The sequence below is a fragment of the Anoplolepis gracilipes genome, chromosome 5 (assembly GCF_047496725.1).
Source record: "Anoplolepis gracilipes chromosome 5, ASM4749672v1, whole genome shotgun sequence".
Classification (NCBI taxonomy): domain Eukaryota; kingdom Metazoa; phylum Arthropoda; class Insecta; order Hymenoptera; family Formicidae; genus Anoplolepis; species Anoplolepis gracilipes.
This window is the reverse complement of record NC_132974.1, coordinates 5,049,972-5,075,605: the sequence shown is the minus strand read 5'-3', so window position 1 is coordinate 5,075,605 and position 25,634 is coordinate 5,049,972. Positions and strand designations below refer to the sequence as shown.

At 34.6% G+C, this 25,634-nt stretch overlaps 1 protein-coding gene across 3 annotated transcripts in view; it reads left to right on the top strand.

Moving 5' to 3' along the window:
- Positions 1 to 5,004: 5,004 nt before the first annotated feature.
- The window catches only part of Lar (tyrosine-protein phosphatase Lar), a 399,608-nt gene continuing 378,978 nt past the window's right edge, over positions 5,005 to 25,634 (top strand). For 2 of the 3 annotated variants that reach the window (XM_072893356.1, XM_072893353.1), the window contains exon 1: positions 23,054 to 23,688. The gene's annotated coding sequence lies outside the window, so the exon portion shown is untranslated. Of the gene's footprint in view, positions 6,361 to 9,164; positions 9,208 to 23,053; positions 23,689 to 25,634 lie in introns of those variants that run through there. The other variant, XM_072893354.1, reaches the window with a different exon arrangement.

The window sequence follows — 25,634 nt, the reverse complement described above, 5'->3', positions numbered from 1 at the left end:
ATAAAATTATACATGTCTGATCTTAAATTATAAATATATACGTATATAACATGTATGCACGCTAGCACAATTGCAGATATGTATCATTGTAGAGAAAATTATTAATTATATATATATATATATATTAATGTGAAACTGTTACTGCGAGAGCGATCAATTTCACCAAGCAGAAGATATCATTACCGCGATGCGCCCTCGTAACGCCGTTGTCCGTTAATACTATGACGCGAAGATGTAACGTAACAAACGTATCGCGCCGCCGACACGGAACCGTCCCAGTGCACACCGACTCTATCGACTCGATTACACTAGCTGGCTGGGGCTGGCTGGGTACTACGGTAAACTACTGACTGCGACAATCTGCATTGCGCGTGGTTCACACATACGGTACATCCACGGTAGCCAAGCCTACCACACTCGTCCGATAGCGTACTCACACACAGTACTGTGTCGCTATTACAAACGTAAGGGACGTATAACTGCTATCGACCATGTGTTCTCCACCTGTCATAGCGGTCCGATACGCGCAGAGCTACGGGAACCGACGACCGTGCACTGATACGAATTACTTCGGCTTATAGTAACGTGCGGCAATTAATTTCTACGCGCGAGCTCACAGTTTCTGCGATATAATTACCAGAGTAAATATAATCACCGGATTGCTCTGTATATAGTATTTTCTGCTTTTCGTCGCGTTAATTTCATGTGATGATCTCTTAAGCAAAATAAGGAATAAAATTGAAAAGTTCTATCTTTAGATATTTAAATTGCTGATAACTTGGTTAAATAATGTGCTTGAGACAAAAATAAATTTTCTTATTTACTGCAATTGAAAGTATTTCGCTTAATTGCAAAATTTAAATATATTTATTTATTGCAACCGGTAATGTTCTTAATTGTAGCTACATATATATATATATATATATATACATACATATACGTACAGAAATAATGTTACGCTTACATATTATTTAAATTTTATGCAAATATTCAATATAACGATAAACCATTAAAAAATAATTAAAAATTTTTTTGTTATATTTATTTTTATAAATTAAAAATAAATCAATAATTATAAGTGACTATCTCTCAAATTTTTTTTCAGCTTTATAGTGAGTATTTACCGCAAAATTTAATCATATTAATGACTGAGTGCGAATATTAAGTAGTAAGAATTATCAAACTCGCACATAATTATTGATTATAATTACAGAGTAATTAATAAATAATAACTGTTTTACACGATTTTTCGTGCGAATTTGTTTGCTAGGAACCCTGCTAGCTGCCGTGTTGGCTACGCAGTGAAAAACGTTGTTTACTGCGATTAACACAGTGTGCTTTTACGTTACGTAATAGACCGAGCACTATTTTTTCTGCTTTAACATAATCAATGATTAAACTAATTTTTGTGGATGATTAATTTTTTTAAAAATATCGTCTGATCTCTTTGAAAATATGGATAATTTTTTAAAATTAATAGAAGAACAAGTGCTCCTAAATTTTTCCCGCGCACATATAGAATCTATTTTTCTAACAATTTTTTAAGAAGCAGTGCATAAACTAACGTCGATTACATGCACCAGCTTCATACCTTGCTCCGTGTGAAGCGAAATTCTGCCTGCCCAGCTCATCTTCATGCAGCAGACAGTATACAATAAATATACGCATGTTATCCAGCACGAAAAATCGTATGAAAGGAGCATAATAATTAATAATCATGATTGTAATGAATAATACAAATAATTATAGCTAAAATATAATTATTTAACATAATTAGATTATAAATTATTAATAAAAAATAATTAATTTTTTTTATTATAACTGTTTCCATAAATTACGAAATAAATCAATAATTATACATGTATAATAATCAATTTTACTCACCAACCGGTGCGTTTTGATTGTATATTTTTTATGCATCTGATGATCATTTGTCGATTCCTTCTGCTCCTGGTTGTTGCAGCTAATTATCCTTGTGAATATCATTAGTCCACTTTGATATATTTCACTAAACCACGAACGTACTAATTGACTCGCTAATACGATAATTCACCTGTATTTCACGAAATTAAAGTTCCCAAAAGTTTGTCGTATTCAATGACACGATAGATTAATTTGATGTTGCGAATATCGAAACGTGTTAATTGTGCGGACTAATAAATATTAAGGTGATTATCTGTTATTCAATTCGACACTTCTGACACTCCCGACACTCTCACACGTGGAATTCATTTTCGAGATAAAATAGATAAAAAGACGCGTGAGAGACCGCTATTCCTTCGTACTCGCTAATGTAAATTAATTTAAAACAGTCACGGAAAATATATTAGATAAGTAGATAGGTAGGCGAGGGAAAGAGCGGCAACGCTCCGTCGAATGTATCGATGTGAATGCGTCTAGATAAAAACATAAAAAACTACTCGCTATATAAAGATAGATGAGAAAGTGAGCACGCGAGCGATGCTTTGAAATTTCGACCAGGTTTTCATGGACATTAATATATATAATTAAAAACGAATCAGCTCGGTACAGAAGAAACTTCGAATTAACATATACGACGTAAATTGCAATTTACTTCGAAACGCTAATTATATCTTTGCGCGCCATTATAACAATCCAAATTTATTATATATACGGCGGTAAATAAATTATATATACCTTATATATATTTTGACACTACTTATATATTTACTTGAAAGACAAGTTAAAATAATCATAGACTAATTGATGCATCAGAAATATAAACCGTGACTAAATTTAGTATTTCAAACATTCGTCTGTAATGTGAACGTCGGATAAAAAGACGCGAAATACATGGAGTAGACGCAATTCATCGTAAATATATATATATATATATATATATATATATATATATAAAAAAACGCTTTTGGAATGAACGCGTCCCTGTGAATGCTTAAAAAACTGAGATGTAAAGAACTTTCCGCGTAATTCGCTGATTCGCGATTAGCAAAACTAGTTTTCGAAATCTACCATATGCAATATGATCTCGACCAGTAAATCATACCGACATCACTTATAAATATTAAAGACGTTAATCGCGACTGGGGAAACTAATAACACATGGAAATGATCACTCATTGTTATGTCAGCACTCCGTTCACTCCGACACTCGTTTGCGCACAAAATTCACTTTTTCGACCGATAAAAAAACGCGAGAAAAACGGAGCGAACATCTTCGTACCGTGACTAAACTGTGAAAAATTACGTGATTGTGTGTTCAAACTAACAGCCTGGCGCTTCAGCTCGAGTGAGCAGAACAAAGAGCTCTTTGTCTGATTGGTCGATCTAGCGCGACGTCGAACGCAGTGGTAGACCGGCTGAAGATAGAATGATAGGAGGTAAAGAGAGAGGAAACATTTCACCGAACTTCTCACCGATGACGAGCGCGTCTTTTCCAGGAAAAAATCTTGGACATAAGAAAATGTAGATAAGAAAGAGAGAGAATGTTTTACCGAACTGCTCGCTAGTAGTGATGTTAGAAACTGACCTATAAGCTTGTGATACGAGAGCCATCTTTTCCATGTGCCATCGACTAGTCACCAGTAGCAAACATGTCTCTTCTAGAAAAAACATAAAGCATGGAAAACGTAGATAAGAAAACAAGACTTGAGCGACAAGCTAAATAATTCTCAGAATTATATATTGTAGTTGACCACAAGTAAAATACGACTTAGGAAAAAGAATATCGTTACTTCTTTTAATGTGTTACTTTTAACTTTTTTATAAAAAATCAATGATTTCTATGTTTAAAATATAGAACAGGCGATGTATTTTAAAACATTTTTACTTTGATCACGCTCTGTATAGCAATTCATATTCTCGTTCAATAATGTTTCTTATCCAAAATTACTTTAGCACATCTATAATTTGTAGTAAATTCGAAATAGAATTTTATTTATAATTTAATACGTCGTGTGTAAACAGAAAAAGATATTGAAGAATTACAAATAATACATATGACATTTATATATATATATATATATATATATATATATATATATATATATATATACATATATACACATTAATTATATGAAAGAAAGAAACAGAGAGACATGTAGAACAGGGTTTTATTTTTCTGTATTATGTATTAATAAATGTAAGCTATAGTTATTAATGTATAATATAATTGGTTTCATTTTTATATATATGAATATTATTTGTAATTCTTTAATATTTTTTGTATTACACATACGTGTCGTGTAAAATTATAAATAAAATTGTTTCGAATTTTGTCGTCAATTATAGACGTACTAAAGTGATTTCGAATAAGAAACATTATTGGACGTAGCGAGAATACGATACATAGAACGTGATTAAAATACGTAGAAACGTTTTAAAATGCGTCGTAAAATGATCTGTATTTCAATAATTTGAGACAGTTTATCGCGTTATGGTGGATTTCGAACGAATGTCGGGAGTGTTGTATTGAAAGATGGATCGTTCAGTGTATATATCTGTTAGTCTGCAGAAAAGTACCGGTTTTTTTGTAAGTACGTAACGCGCTATATTCGGTTATTATTCGTTCGGTAACATTCAAGTAGAAAGATATTCGATGAGGGAAAACATCGCGGACGATTATCGAAATTCGGAATTTTGGTCGACAGGTGCTACACGCAACATAAATAACCATACACGCACCGTGATATCAGATACGAGAGTCATTCCTTCTACATCTCCGTTACTGGGATCAGCTCTAGAATGCGCGCAGTCGTACGGTCGCAGTCGCAGTGATCGCTCTCGGCGGTCGGCGAGCCGCGGAGTCGAGCGTCGAGCGGAGCAAGTAGAGCCGAACCGAACCGAGTTTAGCCGAGCCGAGCCGAGCCGAGCCGAGACGGCATGAATTAAATCGTGCGTCGTGGTTGTCAACATGTGTACGCGAAGCGTATTACGGGCAAAAAACATCGCCGACGAGTCTCGAAATTCGAAGGTCAAAGATTGCTACACGCAACATAGGTAGCTTTACTATGTGCGCGATACAGTCACAGTCGTACATTGGCCGCGGAGCGAGTCGATTCGAGTCGTGATTGTCCTGCGTCATCGTTTTCATAAATTTTCACCAAATATCGCGTACAAGCGTATTTACATCGGGAGTGAATCGAGGTTTAAGAACGGAGACCATAATCAAGACAGATTTCTTCTTGTCGCAATCAGTGACGTTTCGCGATCTTCGAGATCATTCGAGCCTGCAACTTTGTCGTTTCGTCGTCGTGTCCTTACGCCGTTGCTTTTGCGTTTAGTTTGGCGATTATTTGCTTGACGAACGTCGCAAGTTCTAGAACATTTTGAAGAGTGTTAACGGATATCCGCGAGTATAAAGGGGCATGTCTAACAATCGCTTTCGATTTAAATTAATTAATAATTAAATTCGATTAATTATTCGCATTGCGGAATAACGGAAAGTGAATATTGCGCGCAAACAAGTGTCGAGAGTGCCGAATTAAAAGACGGATCGTTTCAGTGTACATAACTGTTAATCCGCGAAAAAATACCGACTTTTTTGTATATACGTAACGTGCTGAACGCAGTTACTATTTGTGCGATGAGACGTTCAAGCGGAAAAATACTGATTTGACGTAGATTTCGTGTATCAATAAACGTCGTAATATGTATCAAAATATAATCGCGAAAAGTACGGGAAACACCACACACACACACACACATACACACACACAATCAATATACACACATACTGACAATCAATATACATACATGAGTACTTGCGACAAGAAAGCCGTGTCATCTTATTTATTAACCAATGTGTATATCGCTGATTTTATGCTCGAAGTACCTATTACGCACGAATAACATTACGTCGAAACTCTCGCAAATAAATGCAATAAATGAATCTCAGACAACAAAAGGAATTCAAAAATCGTATTGCAATTTACCCGTTGAGCTGATATTACAGCATTATTATTCACCAATTATACTTATCCACGTTTTAATAAAATAATATTCATTCGGTTATAATAGTTCGCAATTATCTTGTATTATAAGCAAATAATGTATAAAAAGTGTGTTAAAAGTAAAAATAATATAAATATCTACATAACGTAATACTTGAAAATATTATGTTAAATATTTACCGATGCGGTAAATAGGTCCTGCATATTTTTTTCACGTTATTCTACCTCGCAATCAAAACGAAGTGCGTGCCAAGGAGTGCGATTATTATCGGGAGTGTCGTACAAAATGTCATATTCGAGTAATTAGTATGTTCAGGATCGTAATTAAGCGCGAGTGTTTTATGAGTGCTTTCGAAGATGCATCAACAAAGGATTAGGAGAGAATGAGTAGGCCTGGGATGGCATCAGGTTTTGTTGCAGCACCTATGAGGTAATTTATTACATATTATTCGTTGAATTAATTTTTTTTTGTTGCAGTGATCGCATAGCGTATTTCATGCGATTTTACTTGGGATGTATAAATATCAAGATGAAACGCGTACTAGTTATATTTCGATAGTTCTATCGAAAAATTATTAGAATATTTATTAAACAAATATTTATTAAACGAACAGATCGCCTGAGACGCTGGATAAAGTATAAGTACACGAGGTCAGATTTCGATAGTTCTATCGACTTTAAATGAGATTTCGTGTTAGTCTGTAATCACTTATAATTTTTATAAAATTCTATGTCTAGAAATTATTAGAATATATATTTATTTAAAAAATTAATTAATTAATTGATATGAAACGCTAGACGTATAAGTGTCGAAATGAGACACCGGCACACTGGTCGTGTTTCGATAGTTCTATCGGCTTTAAACAAGACTTTATACCAATCTGTAATCACTTTTAATTTCCAAAAAGAGTTCTATGTATAAAAACTATTAGAATGAGATTTTAAATAATTTTTACGTATAGAATTCTCTCTCTTGAAATTAAAAGTGATTGCAGAATAATACAAAATCTCATTTAAAGTTGATAGAATTATCGAAATACGACTAGTATCTCACCTCGATACTTATACGTTCCAGCGTCTCGCACGATTTAATTTGTTTATTAAATATTCTAATAATTTGTACATATAAAATTCTCTTGGAAATTAAAAGTGATACAGACTGACATGAAATCTCATTTAAAGTCGATAGAACTATTGAAATATGACCAGTGTGCCAATGTCTCATTTTAATACTTATGTATACGTCTTACACGATTTAATTAATTAATTTAATTTGTTTAATAAATATATATTCTAATTAATTTTTACGCATAGAAATCTCTAAAAATTATAAGTAATTACAGACTAATACGAAATCTCATTTAAAGTCGATAGAACATACGACTAGCGTCTTTGGTACTTATACGTCCAGCGATCTAATTTGTTTGATAAATATTTTAATAATTTTTACTCATAGGTTTTTTTGTAAAACTATTGTAGAATTTTTAAGGGCTTAAAATCTGGCAAAAAATGCTAAAAAAGGACAAAGCAGCTTGAAGTTGACATCTCAGTTTCGAGTCATTTTTGTTTTGCTTAATGACCAGAACTGTTTGTTGTAATCTATAAAGAACTTTAAATTATTAAATATAAAACTTCTTAACAATTAATAATTTTCTGTCAACAATTAATGATCTTCTTTTTGAGACGCCAGCTTCACATATTCCATTTGATATTGTACGATATACAATACACCACCATTTATATTACAAACATTTTTACCTTTTGAAATGACAAAAATATCCTCCTGTAAACCTCTTGTCACTTGAGAGAGCGTAGGAATTTTCGAAACTATTATCTATTGTTATATTTTATCCTGCTCAGTCGACTTATCTCGGTATAACACAGTGATATAGTAATTCATTGAATGAGTCGTTTTATAACAAAAAATAAAATTTTTATTTTTTTATTCTAGTTGTGTTTGGAAAATAATTTTAGATTCATTAATGAGATTTTTTTTATTGAAATGACATCAAACATGAATTCAGACAGTTTTCAGTTAAATACCTAACAATATACTTTTAGTACGTATTATTATATATAACAATATATTTTTATTATAATTTAGCGTGTAGTAATATAATAATATATATTTTTATTATACATTATCAGAATAACATCGTGTTTAATGTCATTTTAACCGCAAAAATCGCGTTATTAATATTATTAAAAAAAAATATATATATATATAGAGTAAAAAAAATTATATAAATAAGGAGTGTACGAAGGTGGTGAAAGAGCTAAACAAAGGTAATTTTAAAGATAATGGTTTACTAACTTTTTCATGCCTTTGTACACTCCTTATTGATTTAATAGAGAGCTTTATTAAAAAGTTAAAATTATATAAATTTTTTTTATCATAAACGTGTCACATAACATGGCATGCGTGTGCGCACACTCACACACATCACATATTCGTGAATTACTATAGGTGGGATTTGCCATAAGAGAACTTGGATCTCTTTGATAATAAGCTATCTTGCTCGCTCTTTATTCGCTCTCGTTTTCAGCGAGTTGCCAACATGATTTATGGAACAGCTTGCGAAGATCGGCGAATCTCCACGCGAGACACTTTTGTCAGATCACTAGTGTGACCCCTGATCTATTGCCACATAAGCATTATTTACTAATGTATAAAATATTTCTGATTTTGAAAATGTTTTGAATACTAATAAAATATATTTGAATATTTATGTAACATTATATGAATTATTTATATATAAAAGAGGATATTTGATTTTGTTTTTATAAATTTTATGAAATTTTTTATATATTTGAAAGATTTCTTTTGGAAATTATTTTATCGAACATCAGCTTGAAAGACGAATAAAAAATTTCAATACGCGCAGTAATTCTTTTTTAATATTAATCGTCAGTCCGTACTAAGGGGTTATTTTTGTCCGTGATTTTTTTTTAACAATGTCAATTTCTCGAAAATGAATAATTATAAAATAATATGTTTAAGAAAATTATTTTTCAAATTTATTAAAATTATACTAGTATTTATTTAGAAGTGTCAAAGAAGGTATATAAATTTTTTCAAATTTTTTAAAACACTTTTACATATTAATAAGCTTATTAAAAATACGCTGACTCATTTGTATGGTTAGAAGGTACCAAAAACAACAGTACGGAATAGAAATTAAAGGATTAATTTTTTTGAATACTCTATTAATTTGGATATTTTGTATTTTGCAGGTCAACGTTGATGTTACAACTTAAACTGTTTCGTATCATATTGGTGAGTTAACTTATATTTTATTTAAAGTAATAGATCTATGAAGTATTATACAGTAGGAAATATTATTAAGAATATTAAGAATTTTTAAAATAATTGTGAACAAATATAAATTGTCATAAATCTATTGTTAAAAAAAACTTATTAAAACTGGTTACTGTTATAACTTATTTTTTAATATATATAATTTCTTTTATTTTGTTTGTTTGTATATGCGGAATGTCCTGGATATAGTTACATTCAGTGTGCCATAAAAATGTGAATATAAATCGAGATTGATTTTTATATGCTTTCTTTATCAAATATGAACATATGTAAAATTCAGGGTTGGCCAGAAAAATGCAACGAGTGAAAAAAATAATAGTAAATTCCAGTTTTTACTGTCCTGGTCTTTATTCAGTAGAATATAATAAACTAGCAAAAACTATAAAATAACAAATATATAACACTAAAACATATTTATATAACTTTGAAAAAAAAATTTTTGCTGTAAATAAATTATACTAATCATTATAATTTAAAAAAATGAAATCAATCTAATAAAGTTTTTTTCAATTAATATGGGTAAATTTTTTAATTCATTTAATACGTGTAATTTTTAAAATAATAACTTTAGAGGTATAACTGTTATTAAATTTTACATTAATTTTTAGTTAAATAAGAAAAATGTAATAATAACAGAATTAAAAATTTTTACTAAAATATTTACTCTAGATTTAATTGATTTTTACTTTTTGACATTTTTTAACAAAAAACCAATTTATTTGCTACATTGATTTCTAAATTATTACGGATTTTATTTTGGAGCTTAAAGCTTAAATTAGAAAATTCTCTCAGTTGATAAATATCGATAAAAAGATTGTTTATTTATTTAAACATTTTTAATAAAAAAGATCAGTTTTTGCCGATTTTTTTCCGGAAAATATCGGTTTTTATTATTGGCATATGAATTTTTATCCAAAAAATATTCTGTCAATCCTGATAAAATTAAATATTCATTTTTATATATGAATGCTTAATTAGCGAATACTTAAAAACAACAAAATTACGGAAAAACACATATGCGCGACAAAGGCGATTCTATTAAAGTCTCTATGCAAGACAAATCAACGCAAAAGCTTTTTTTGTGTTCGGTCAAACTATCCTGATGGCGAAAATAGTGAAAAAAGTATCACGAAAGCACGATGTTCGATAGACGCTCACGAAGCACCGTAAAAGTTCACGGTAGAAAAGATAAAAGGTAAAACTCGGGAGAGGGGGGGGGGGGCATCGTAACAGTGCGCAAACTAGCAACACGAACGAACTTTTGAAGATAAACTACCTGATCTGCTGACGACCCTCAAAAACTTGCTTTGCAGCATATCTTGCTTCCCTGTAACAAACACACGCCGTTAAACAGTCGATTTATCCCAGAATGACATATAAACATTTATGTTGCAGAGTTTGAAGATTGCGTAACATAACTTGATAACACTTTTAGTCAAACAGACTTTTATTTTTTAAAAAATTTGAACATTTTGTGTTTATCAGCATAATAAATTTTAATAAATGTAATTGAAATAAAATAATTAAATATAATTAAAGTGGATATATTTTCAGTTTATGACAGTAATCAGAAATTTAATAAGTGATAAATATGATATTTCAGTTATATTTATCTTAATATAATGATTGCACATTTGACAACTGAATAATACTAGCTCTGCTGTCGCCATTATTTCGAATAGATCTTATAACACATATTTTTGAGGTCGATATACATCGGCATATTGCCGACAGTTATATTTGCATTTGTTTACATAGAAAATAAAATAGATAAGTAAAAGAGGTAAAGATAAAATAAAATGGATAAGCATCTCGTTTTTATGCTTATACTTCTAATTGTTAGATATAACAAATATTCTTCGCCCATCGTTCTATATGTATATTTATTAAAGAAACATAATAATGTTTAATATTACTATACGGACTCTTCGTGCATCAACTCACTACATCCTTCTTAAAGATATTTCAATTCGTAGTTAATCGCTATAATAAATTCCAAGGTGACTTAGTAAGGTGAACTTTATGCTTTTTTTATTTCACTTTGCACGATATATATTTACATTCGCAATAAATATCGCTCTTATCGGTACATTTCGTCATCTTGTTAATGGGCATTGATTTTTCTTGCTGCGTTGGTCGACAACAGGAGAAAGGGGATTGCAGGTATGCAGACCGTCGCGATGAGTCTTGTGGATTTTGATAAATAGCATCATCCTGTAAACGGTCCAAAAACGTTCGCCATGCATCCTGTTAAACCCAAATAATTCAGGCACTCTCCGGGCTTACTCGTCTCCGTGCTATTATACGATGTTCACTATACCAGTCGCTTTTACTTGCCCGTGCCCCCTTATTCCGGTTATTAATCTCTCTCTGTAGGCAATTCCACGGAAATCCAATGCACCAAAACACGTCGTCAAAAAAGTACACAATCGCAAATCGCGCAAGATATCTCGCATTCCCATCGTACATTTAACATCAAAATGATTAAATTGTTGATTCGCAATGTAATGGTTTTATATTATTATACACACGCACACGTATATATATTTATATATATATATATATATATATATATATGTGTGTGTGTGTGTATAATATTAAAATAATTTAAAAGAAACGAATCAGCCATGTGCAAAACTAAATACAGAAATATGATATATATAACCAATGTTGGTTACGTCTTCCGTTTTTATGTCATCGCTTAGATTACTTCGTAATTCAAATTAAAGTTGTACGCGATGATCTCTTTCTCTCTTGCTTTTTTCCTTCGTCCCTCTCTCTAGGGAACCGTTTTATATTTAAAATGGTTAGTAAATCTAAAAGTCGTAATAGCTCGTACTAAAGATGTCCGCGTTGAAGAAATAGAATTAAAACTTGAACGTGTTCTACAAGCCGGTACGCGCTCAGTTCGAGTAAAAAAAAGTCAAGCGAGCGAGAGTTGAGCCAGGGTTATATCGGACGGAATTAATTGAAGCACTTTAGAAGAACTCTATCGTGTAACAGTTTACATAAGAATGTTGTACAGCGAATGGTTCTACTGCGTTCAATGTAATAATGTAGGTAGTGTACTAAGAGAGCTTTATATGCAGTCAACATAAAAGATGTAGCATAGTTTCTCTTGATATCCCTGTTACTTTCGACGAAAATTGTTTGATAGCAATCCAAAGAGCTTTTTAGTATCAGATAGTGAATATAGCGTAAAAATGCTCAATCTGTGTGTAAGGTAAATAATAAAACATTTCTTTATACGGCAACTTTTTGACGTCATGAAAAGATTTTATAATAAATACTTTATTCTTTAGTTTTTGTCAAAAAGGAACTTTGGATTACTTTCTATTTATTTATCCATACCATACTTTATCGCATTTCTAATACCTATTACAATTCTTCAATCTCTCTTACACAACATTTACTTAATCAAATTAAATAAAACTTTTAACAGAATCATAACATATATAACACATTCACTTTCTTATATATTCTACCTTAATCCTACTTTCAAGAGCTAAACAACTATTAAATTACAGTCTTGGGTATTTCTTTTTCTCTCCATAACTTGTAAAAAATCTAAAAATATCTTATTAAAAGCAAACAATTTATTTCCATTTATAAAATAAATTTATCATTTGTCATATAATTATTGACACTATCATTTGATTTTGAGTTATTAACGAATGGATTGCAGAGGTTGATTTCTTTATTCTTGGAATATTATATTTTAATTCATTATATTTTATTTGTTTTCACTTAAAAACTCCAAATTCTCGCGTCAGAGCAAAAGGTCGAGCCATCCATCTATCGTACAATCGATTTTCCTATCTATGAGTTAAGTACGAGAAAATGTCCTGCCAGTCACGTGTTCCGCCGATCGATATTTAATAGCGGCTGTCACGGTTAGGAATTCGATCGTAAAACTTTCATCTCAATGGCGCTGAACTCGCAAACTACGTTGAAGATCTTATCGGTGACTGCTGCAGGAATGGCTATATAGCGAGCGCGATGTAAAAACAGTTCGTCGTCGATTCTCGTCGACGTAGCCAATCCTGTGACTATCTCGAGAGCGAATTAATAAGCGCGAAATCCTTGAACAACTTGGCTGCTATACATTGATAATTTGATAACTGACGATAAATTACACGCTGTAAATATACATATATTCGTCCTAGCGAAAGGAAAGATAAAGCGCCGGATCAACGTATTCTCGCCGATAGCTGTTATCGATAGTGTATCACGAACACTTCAATAGCTGTAGCCATGGAAGCTAAGGTATCAAGCAAACACGATCAATGGTTCTCAAAGTGATACAATGTACGGATTGTTTCCTGTGTGCACATAACTACGTATTATCGTACGAAAACGTACAATAATAAATCAGACGACAGAATTGAAATCTATATCGTTTAAAACGATAATTGCTTTATAATTGGTCTATATTTATATTTTGCAGTATAAAATAATAAGACAAATATAATAATATACATTTTTTATTAGTTTTTATTCTTGGGAGTGAAAAAGAGACTTATCATTATGTCAAGATTGTATTTTTCTAAACAATTTTCAACAATTTTATTATCTTGTTTTGTTAACTTTATGAATTTCTGGAAAAATCTCGGGGAAAATAAAATGCTTCAATGCGATCTTTTTATTTTTCTGATTTTTATTTATTTGAGAGAGAAATATGTTTTAAGAGAAAAATTTTTTATGAATTTTTATTAAAATTAACATGCAGAAATATTATAAAGGAATATATTACGAAATGAGAGCGCACACACACACACACACACACACACACACACACACACACACACACACACACACACACACACACACACACACACACACACACACACACACACACACACACACACACACACACACACACACACACAAATAAAAGTATATATAAAAGAGCATGAGATTTGTTATATAACGATCGATTACGAAAACTATTTACTTTAAATATATGTTCTATATGCACAAATTTTTTATACACATTAATACAAATGATGTTTTACGTAATATGACGTAATAAAAATTATATAAAAACTTATCAAATCGAAGGACAAACGCGGACATTAAAATACAGACGTCTCGAGACTAATTCGAAACTAGTTAAGGGAATTGCGAAAACATATCCGCAGCAGATGCTTTTACAAACGCATTTAGTCAGCGTTTACAAGCAAACGTGAGCGAATGTTAACGCGACAGTGAAAGCAACGTGCGATAAAGCGTGTAAGAACGGAAAGCCGATGCGAAGAATATATACTCTCTTTTCTGTGTCGCAAATATCTAACGACATTCGTGTGTTAAATCTATTTAGAACTTGAGCTTAGTTGGATAGACGGAAATGGAAAAGGTGATAGACGATCATAGACGAAGTTGGCAAGAGCAGGAGATGAAACGAAAGAGTTAAACGCGTAAACAGGCTTGTCCATCTGCGCGCGATGCAATTCATACGCGGGGCAATACTTACACCATCATGCAAACGTCGTGTCTGAGACTGAAATACTAAAGTGAGCTTAAGTGCGTTGCCATAGGAACGAAGGGGTAGGGGATTGGAAATCGGCGAGGTAGGTAGGTAGATAGGACGCGAGGGTCGTAGAACGGACGAGGTGCGCACAAGTATAGTACGTGTGCTCGACGACGACGACGACGACGACGACGACGATGTCTTCCGTGCTACCAGCGGTGTCCTGTTATGCGCGCCGTTCCCTTCGTGTTCCTTTTCCCTTTCCCTTCTCTCTTTTCCCATCCACTCTGCTATTTCATTCGTTCGGAGGAATCTCCGAGGGTTCTCTTTTCTCCCCCGTGACACCTAGCTCGCCACTTAACTGTCCGGAAGTAAGTGCGATCGAGATTTTCATGGATTCACGCGCGAAATTGAAATCCGCCCCGTGAGATCTGCTGCGGATGCGGCGGCACACTCTCGAAACCCGGATACCCTCGTCGCACACCGCGCCTGTAGCCTGCCACGGCTTGCTCTTACTTTTTACGAAGTACGAAAGAGGAGGAATAGTCGGGTCTTAGGAAAGTTCTTTAGGAAAGTGGATTCGTGCGTGGCCGCGATTGCGAAAAACGGAACTATCGCACTCCGTCGTACGTCATTATTCGGCCGAGTTATCTGAATTCAAATTTGCTCGCGTACGCGAATAAATTACCGCGAGGAAGAAAGCGTTTATTATAGCGTTTTTTTTTTTTTTTTTTCTAGCGAAAATGAACGGCACAAGCTCGTGAGGTCGCGCGACTGTTAGACTATCTTGACAAATTTTCCACGAGATGTGAGTGCGAGGCAAGAAACGTAAGCGATTCGAAGAGAATATTTTATCGGCAAGAAAGACGACAGAGAAAGAATTGCGGAGAAGTTATTGGTAGGAACGATCTATACGAGCTGTACAAAGTTGTTCTTTATAAAGACGAGTTCATGAAAAAGAGAAAGGGAGGGAAAAGAAAAGATTATTTCGTCGACTTTTGATACGCCCTAAATACGTCAAATGCGTAACGTGGGCGCATTCGTACGCTACATGTAGATACGTTACACATAAGTCTCCGTATATTTTGCAAGTGCATTTCCGTCGCAGCGGATGCACAACGGCATGGAAGAACTCTTCTTGGGAATCTTTCTAAATCCGTTGATACGATATCGACACAAGAATGTTCGCGACTTCGAATTCCAATAAGTTCCTTTCACTCTCGTGCAATATCGAGACATCGTCAAAGTATCACACACTCGTCAATTATTACAATTGTTTTATGCTTTGTTTTATTTGAAACACGTAAAACGAACCGTTTTACTAACTGTTCTTTAAAAACTTTCAAACTAGAGAGGTAAATTAATACCAGCAAAAAATTTGATACACACGTTTTAAATTAAAAAATATACTTTTACGACATTTCTTACTGGCATTAATTTTTATTTGCGCTTTAATCGAGTTTTCTATCGGTATTATTCTTTTAGTTTCTTGTTTCTTTGTAAAAACGTTTGCACTATGCAAAAAATACATCGATTCGAGAAATATGACTGCATACGAGGCGACGTACAAAGTGATAAACAAGCAAGCGGTGAGCGCAACTCTTGTTTTATATTTTGCCCCGTACTCGCGTTTCTCAATTTCCGTAAAGTAAGATGGGTAATAGGGGTAACGGCAGATATTTATTCCCGTCTCGAACCGACATCCCGAACGCGGGCATCGCGGCCGTTTATTATTTGCAGCGTAAGCCGTCGCACGTCCGTAACAATACTTCGTAAGTCCGTAATTTGCATCTCGTTCCGGATGTATTTCGTGTCGTCTGCTACGTATCAGCTTCACGAGGTTGTGCCATCGTTAAACGAATTTTCCCCGCGCGCGTTTCTTTCTTTCGTTCATGCGGCGCCTTTCCGCCCGCCTGGAGTTTCCCGGATGTTTTTCTTCGTGTTTGCTTCGGGCAGCTTGTCGAGAAAGATAAAAATTCCTGTATTCTCACCACGAGCGACCTGGTCAGAATTACGGGGGATATAACAGACCAGTAGAGGTGACGTCGCAGCAGCAACGTCGCGAAATAAAGCCGTGTGACGAGGAATACTTTATTAAATCTGGACCTGTCTGATGTGAATGAAGAGAGTAACGATGCTCTGTAAAGAGGATATGAGGTCGACAGCAAATCGTGCTTACTTAGAACGCGGGTTGATGACCGCAAAATGAAAGGAAGTAAGGGAAGGTGAGAAGCTCGGCATCACAGTTACTTCGTTAACCCTTTGCGCATAGTCGAGTGTCCAGTTTCGCTGCATTCAGGCGCGCCGTAACGAAATTTGGCGCAGTCATCAAGAGTGGATATAAACACAGACATAGATATGAATATATAGAATCATAGACGTAACAGATACATGGTAAAGTTCTATTTTTCCTTTTTTTTTATCAGCGTATTCAAAATTATTATTTCTATCTTTGATGCGATTTACTCGATGACCATTGTGCAGGATATATACATAAGTCTACATATATATATAATCACAAATGATATTTCGATTGCTGGATTAAATTATGTAACATGCGTTTTTATACGTAACTTACGCGGAACAAAATTTTGGGTTACTAAACAAAGGATGCAAAAATTTCAACGTGCCAATTGTTTTAAAGCAATCTCGGCTATGCCTCAAGAAAAGAGCTGCGTCGAGAGCACGAACGTTTGCTAGAAGAGTGGCTACCGAAGAGGCGAGAGAAGGAAAGGAGAGAGAGAAAAAAAGACGAAGTAGTGCGAGCTTTTATCGCGCCATTGGACCGGCAGTGACTGTCGACCGCCTTTTTTTTTCAAGTATACTTCGTTGCATATTTTCACGTTTTCAACACCTTCACGCGTAACCTCTGTTCTGTTTCCGTTTTCCGTCTCTCAGTATTCAACTTTTCGTCTTCGATCCGTTGTGTCGTCCTCTTGCTCTCACTCTGTCGACATCGAGTTGCGAAAGGGAGGGCTTCGTAATGAGGGACAGAAGGTGTACGATCGCGACTGCCGTAGGGAAACCGGGAGAACCAGACCAGCTGCAATACCGCGATACACAAACTTATTGGCGAAACTCGCGAAACTTGCGCGAGGCTTTCGGAATTCCAAGATGGCGCGTATCCGCATAGCGGATTAACCTGAGAATACCTTTGGCAGATCGAAAGACAGAGAGAGAGAGAGAAAGAGGGAAAGGGAAAAGGGAAGAGATGCTCGGAGATTCTACGGATGAAAATAAAATGCCGACGAAAATTCATATCATGTGATGCAATTCCAGTATTGTACTGTGTTCGCAATATTAGAAAACTTGATTACAATAAAAGATATTCTTCAAAATATTCCAAATGCTGAAAATAATATGGAAATTATAACACGAGAAAGGAACAAAAAAAAAATGCGAGAAATTGTACAAACTAAATGTGTTTATTCTACATATAAGAAGAAAATTTTATATTAAAATATTAAATCTCATATTTTTTTATTTTTTCTACTATCACATAATTCTAATCTTATAAATATAATTATGATAAATAGATGAGCTTATTTAGCTTTTAATCTATCTCTTTCTCTCTTTTTCTCTCGTAATCAATGTACTGCACAAAAAGCAACTGCGCCGGAGGAAGACAACGGATTTCCTCGCTGAAATTCGTTCGGTGAGTTGTTCCACTTGTAAATGGCATTGCTTAATTAGGTCGACCGTGTGACAATTCGGTGCAATGGGATTCGAGCTCGACAACGATAATGGATCGTATTAATTATAAATGTCGTACCATCATAAATATTCACGAAGCAAGCAAGTATTTTTGCATTTTCCGCCCAGTTGTCTGGCGCAAATTAAACATTACTTTATTATTAATACCTTGATATCACATAACAGAGGTTTCCTGAAATTACGCGTATTAAATTATTTTACAACATTAATTATATTTTTGCAGAAAAAGATTTGCATTTTGTTTTGCTCTATTTATATTACGGTTTCACAATTTTATCTCATCTTACATTTTCAATTAGATATACGCAAATCTATTAATATAACTCGTTTTAATCGGCTTCTTTATTATTTTATTATCGAGTAATTAACGTATTTTCTTGATGGCAAATCATGAACTTGATATTCACAACGTCATTTACTTCATCGCCTCCTATTCAAGGTCTCTCTAGAAAAACTGCGATAAAGCAGCCACTCTGTTCGCAACTTATCGCGTTCGTAGCTGCAAGCTACTTGTTACGAACACTCGTTTATGAGAGACGATGGGGAAGGGAAAAAGGGGGGTACAGGAAACGTTGGCAGTTGTGCAGGAACAAGATAGAGGGAACAGAAAACGTCTCTCGAGAGACGTATAGCGCGCTGGCGGTCGTAAATACGTCGCAGATTGAGAATGGGAAACTGGAAGGGAAAAATGTAGACAATATGGGGTCCGACCGGCCAATATATGCGTTTTCTTAGACTATCGTTGTTATAAAATACAATCGACAAAACACAAGAAAACGTGACTCATGTAAATTGATCTCTTTATTCATAAGAATGATTAAATGAACATTGTAAGTGACGGTTTCATGATAGGATGGAAGTGGAAAAGAGAAGAACAAACATACAACGTTATTATTAAATATTGCATATATTTATAGCAATGTTGCTTCTTCTGGCAGTGTCCTATTTGGGAAAAAATGCTTTCCTAATATTTTTTTTTTTATCGAGAAAAAAACAGAAGAAATAATAGCATCGTTATATCGAATAATTTAATATTATTATTGATACATTTTTTTGCTCGCTCATATCTGCGCATTATAATGCGCGGTAAAATTTTGAGATTGGAAAACGATTGAAATTTATCTCGAGAAAATAGTTAATGTATTAAGACAGTTAATGTTGTATAAGCTTCAATTTAATCTGACAGCGCGAATGATCGTAATGCCGACCCGTCGTCAAGTTGATTGCTCCGATTCCCGACTATAACGAGGATATCCTCTCTGAGAATCGTGGAAAGCTCCCGGCTTCTTGATGGTCGTATACGTCACTCTCCGACCTGTGTGCGAACAGAGACCGACGAAACCATCAGAAAATAGGAAGTCTTTTTTTTTTTCAGGCAGACTTTTCGCTTGCGCTTTAGTTGATTTTGTCTTTAACCCTCGCATATCCGCGTATCTTTAGTGAGATGCCAGCAATCCCTTCGGAACTACGGGTTGCGATTACGGAGTCAACGAGAATGGATTTGCTAGGCCCAGATGAAAAGCTGCCGGCAAAGTGATCTCACGGGTCGAATTTCTATCCACCAAAAGATCTTGCGCAGCTTGACGGATTTCGGAAAATGGTTTTTCGGGAAATGCTTCTTTCAAACATTGTATCGTGTGCGACAATATGAATCGTCTACAACAATATAATTTGTGAATGTAATTTTATATTTTGTGCTTGTGGTTAATTACCATTTCTTGCAGCTAAACGCTGCAAGATGTATGGTTGCTTTCAACACATAATTTGGACGAATTAAATAGTCATTAGCAAAGGCGGAATAAGCAACTAACTGCTTTTAGTACAGAGATATAAACTACATTTTTACAGAGTGTCTTACTCGGAACACTATTTTCATTTTTTCCCGCGTATATAATGTATAATAAAAAGCATTCGATGGACATTTAGCTTTGTGCAATATTCTCTTGAGAAGAGAACGCTTCTCTTCTACTTTGATAGAAAAACGAATAAGATTTCCCGGCATGTTAATGAGTTCGTTCGCCGTCGGCGTTTTAATTTAATATTAGCTGTTTCCTCTCGATTTTTACACTAGTGTCGTTTTTTGCTCTGTAGCTTAATTCTGTTTCTTCAAATACGACTACGGTAATCTCAAGGTGTGTAGAAATTTAATCGCGCGGTCCTCGCGGACATTGGATAATTGCTGCGCTCGCTTTTTATTCGCAAGATAAACGCGATTGAAAGATCCTTTTCGCGAAGCCGCCGTTATATCCTCGAGTTAAATCTTTAATCAAAGTCGCAAAGACTCGGCGGTGTCGTCTTCTTTTCTGCCGAAGCCCATATTCACGAAGGGGGATTGAAAGCTTCATTCCTTCGAGGCTTTCGGTGAGCTCGAAGGAAATAGGTTTGCTAACCCGCGCCAGCAAGACGTCTGCGTCGACTGAATACAAGCTTTGTACGTATTATATAGATATATATACGAAATGATCGAGTTCCTTTGCGGCTTCTTGGCGGTTCCCTTCCCGACGTCGAGCTTGCTCGTCCATCCGGCGCTCCGGAAACTTTCCCCGCATCATTCACGATCGAGGACAAAGAAAGTTCGTTGTGCCGCGAGAAAGCATGCCAAAAACTCCGCGACACGCGTCTCAACGTCGAGATATAATCCGTGATCGACAATCCGCAACGAGCAAACTCGGCATTTCCATTTGTGTTCTCGCTTGTTTTTTTTTTTATTTTTTATTTTTTATTTTTTTTTTATTTTTCACCGCAGATATATTCTCAATTTTCTCTGCAATTAAATTTTCACGTGTGAAATATCAATTTGCCCAGCTCGATGATTATTGCACGCTGCCATTAGAGAGAATATAACGAATATAAACATAATATTATTATATCTCAATTCTATTAATACTGTAAATGATATAAATTCAAAATAAGAATCTAATGCTAATTTATGTAATCGGATGAAAGATACATTTATCGCGTCATGAATTTGATAAGCGTAAATACCTTTTACTTTGACAATTTTTTTTATATATAAGATTGCGGAATATTACATATAATATTTTACTGATTATAATATTACCGATATAATATAAAAAATTATAAAATATTACGAAGATAATGTATTATACAGATTTATATTAGAAAGGCATTATTAGAAAGGCATTTTTGCTATATTATACAACGTTGCCCCGAAGTCTTTCGCAGCGTGTTCATTACAACTTATATGAGAAATTTAGCGAAGCTATTTCCATTTTAATTCATTCTCCTTAACTTATCTTTATTGTATTACATAGCGTGAAGTTTTTGATATAAATGAGGTATAAACTTACAAAATAATGTTTATAATATAATAATATATTAAGGTACCTATTTCGCGCTTTACATGTATATAATTCGCTGGCGTGTATTCTTAACCGAAATTAATATATACCAAAAGAAAAAAAAAAGTTAAAAATAAGGGTAGGGTATACATCATTTTAGAAAATTCTGCCCATTAATTTTGCATTGTTTTTTTTGCGGATGATAATGCGGCCGAAAGCGACCTTTAGCGACCTTTCAAGGAAATTTTTTTAGACCAGTTATTTGAAACGTAGCGAATGTAACATGAATATCGTCTTTGGCATAGAAATAGAAATATCTAATGTTACTTCGACCGTTAAATAATTTGCGTGTGTGCTTCAAGAATTTGCTTTAAATAAGATCGCGTGTCAAGTAACTTTCTTATTTTATTTGTCATATAGAGAGCCGTGGGAAAAGAGAAGGTAGGAGAAAGAGAATACACGTTTATCAGGTAAATTCGAAGCGTGCTCGTTATTAAAGCAGTACACTCGGGTCAATATCATAATCAGGCGTCAACGATGGCCCGTTGTAACTTTGCGACAATCTTTTCATCGAAATCGTGAAAGCACAACGAAATTTCTCGTCCGTGTGTCGCTCGCTACCGTGTGAGTTGACACAGTGTTTTAAATTAAAATCGCCGGCGCGGTTTTATCGCAAACGGAAGAGTGCGGAATTTTTATCGAAAAATACGAGGCGACTGTCGCAGTCGCGACAAAATGCATCGTCGGTGCGACGCGACGCGACGCCGAGGCCGCTGCTTGTTTCAGCGAAACGTGAGTTTTCCTTCTTTGCGAGTCTACACCACTGTCGGGTCATTATTTCGTGCCTTGTTGCTGGAATAAAAAAAATGAAAGGAAAGGAAAGAGAAAGAGAAAGAAAAAAGAAATCAAGTAATTCGCGTAAAAACGAGCTGCTTGCCATTTTGCCGCGCTGAGAAAAAAGAGTTTACAACGAGTTGCCGGCACCGCTTTCCCGTATCTTTACGGCCACGTCGGGGTCGGCAATCGAATTTAAGGGTAGAAAGAGCGAACGCCGGTAAACGTGCGAGGGGTTGTACCCGAAAGCCGTTCGACTCTCCGCGAAGCGAAGAAGTAACGGGTGCTACCATGAAGGGACGATTTTCTCTTAACGGCCGAGGATTTTCTTGACCACCCTGTATAGGCGCACTGTGTGGTATATACATACACTCATACACACACGACGCAAATATATATACGAAGTGACGTGCCGCACGCACACGAGCCAAGCGATAAAATGCGGAGCATGCGCTTGAACGTCTATGAGCGTACGACGTCGCTTTTGGATTCAGTTTAACCCCCGACGTCAACAGGGGTAGAACGCGTTTCGGCACCGTCCAGCAACGTGGGTTTGTCGTATACCGCATCGTTCGTTCCAACGAAGCTCGCTGCTTTCTCGTCGTCTCTCTTTTCCTGCCTGTTTCTTCATCGCAAAATCGCGTAAAGTTTAAGTAAAACGAATCAATGACAAATCAGTCGCGACGCCCAAGTAGTTATTCGTGCGTCTGGTCGAACAGTCGACGTGACAAGAGTCTAGGCGGCCAGACGGAACTGTAATCACGACTGCTACGTCGAATGGACGTCTATGTTGTCCTGTAACGACGTGAATTCGCGAGTGAACGTTTCCTAGCCGGTCGAAGGCATAAGGTATTACGCGTGTTGGCGAAACAGAAAGCGTCAACGTGAGACGGAGTGAGATAAAAGGCCGTCGTTTCCGCGTTTACTATTGTGGTGCTCTGGTGCTGGTTGATAATAATAATAATAGTAGTAGTAGTGGGTTCTGTCGGTGGTGGTAGAAGTAGTGGCACACGTGAACACTCAACGACGACATATACAGCGTGGAAAAATGCGGTGAACCATCCCCCTGCTGTCTTGCCGTGCGCTACGAGGCATTCCTCAAGCAGCTCGCCCATTCAGGTGAGTGCAAGAGATATTCTTCCTTTTTCCACACCCTTCTCAACGCTTCCCGCGAGAGCATTTTTCTTCTTGTACCCGACACAGCAATAATTGCATACCTAAATGACGTTACATTGAACAGATGATGATGACGATCGACAAACTCAATGACCCGTATTTTCACTGCACATCAAGCACGATAAATGTAATTATTTGATTTTCGTTTAAAATGTTTATATTAAATTCATTTCGGATGGCAAAACTCACGATCAAACGGTTATATTTAGTATTAAATACACACTGAAAATACTTTTAAAGTGCGAGTTTATTGCAAGTATCACGCGACAATTTTTGCAAAAGTAATTAAATATTTACATTCATTAATAAATATACATGTATATACATATACATATATATGTATATAATATTTAATATGTAAGCTTATATATTAGTTTAACTACTTGTGATTCGTGCGACATTTGCTTGCAAATAAATATACGGTTTAAAAATTAATGCACACTATGTGTGGTGTTTTTCATCGTTTTCGAGCGGAAATAATCGTTATCGACATAGACAGGAAGTACAATGCCTTTAACATTTTTACAAGCTAGATATAAAAACAGATATAAAAATATGTTGAACACATCAATAGTTAGCGAACGACTTAATGATCGACTCTGTTGAGGCGTGATCATCGATCCAGGTCATTGCGCGATTATAGTATTTTTAACCATGGTACGATGAACTCGCTCGAGTACATAATACACAAGAACTGGTAATCGAAAACCATATTTCTCTGTATGAACATTAAAATTAACGGTTATTTTTTTAACTTGAAAGATGTTTGTTCGCACATTTAGTATTCAATCCGATTATATTTGAAATCAGGCGACGATTGATCGAAAACGAGAATGGTCTAAGCTTTTTTTTAGCTTCGTAACTTTTGACTTTTCCCCACAAAAACGTTAAAAGCAGTTATATGAGAAATTGTTTTAACTTTTCAAAGCTTTAAAGATTAACTTTGAAATCGTATTTGCGATTCGCAGCGTCAATCGACATATCTATTTAAGATAATCTTTCTTTAGATACGTTACATATACACGATGAAGAAACATGTGTATAGATCTGTAATAATTTATTGCAGTTGTCTTGAGCAAGTGCGGAACATGGCGTTTGATACTCCAAACGAGCCGGTGCTTACGCCACATTCCCGTTATCGCGTAATTTTATCGCGTAACCCCGAAGCACAGAACCTTTTAGCTGTTATCTCTCAGCGGCGGATATTTCATTATCTGTCCTTATACACTTTAAACTAAAGATTTTGTTTTTCCTCTAGAAAAATTAAGAAAATTATTAATTTACCATAATGTTTTTAGGGAAAATTTATATTGTATTTTAATGTGTTCTTTTTTTTTACGCAAATATAAAACGAACAAAAAATTCAGACAAGATACGCGAAGAAAGATTATCGAACTAGCACATACTATACGCTATTTTTATCTGCTTTATTTCCGACTGCGATAAATCTCTTAAAAGTTGAGCTACCTTTGTTTAATATTGATATTACGATTCTAGATTTGAGATTGCACTTCTATCTCTAAAATTGTGAATTCTCTTTCCTATATCTAGACGAGATTTCTTGAAGATAATACATTTGATGAAGATAAAACATTTTGATATTACTGCAATTATATATAAATGAATTATTTTAATTATATAATGCATTAACATAAAAATGGGACCACATAAGAAATTAATAATGATATGAGATACTTATATGAGTATGCTGAGAAACGCATTATTATATAAATATTATAAATATTTCAATAATATATAGAAAAACTATTTTATTTATTTTTTTTAATAATTTTACAAAAATGTGGGGAGCAAAATTTTACATAACATTATAATTAACAATGAAACGAGTGCTATTTGTTATGGTAGAAAAATTAAAGCATACGTGTACC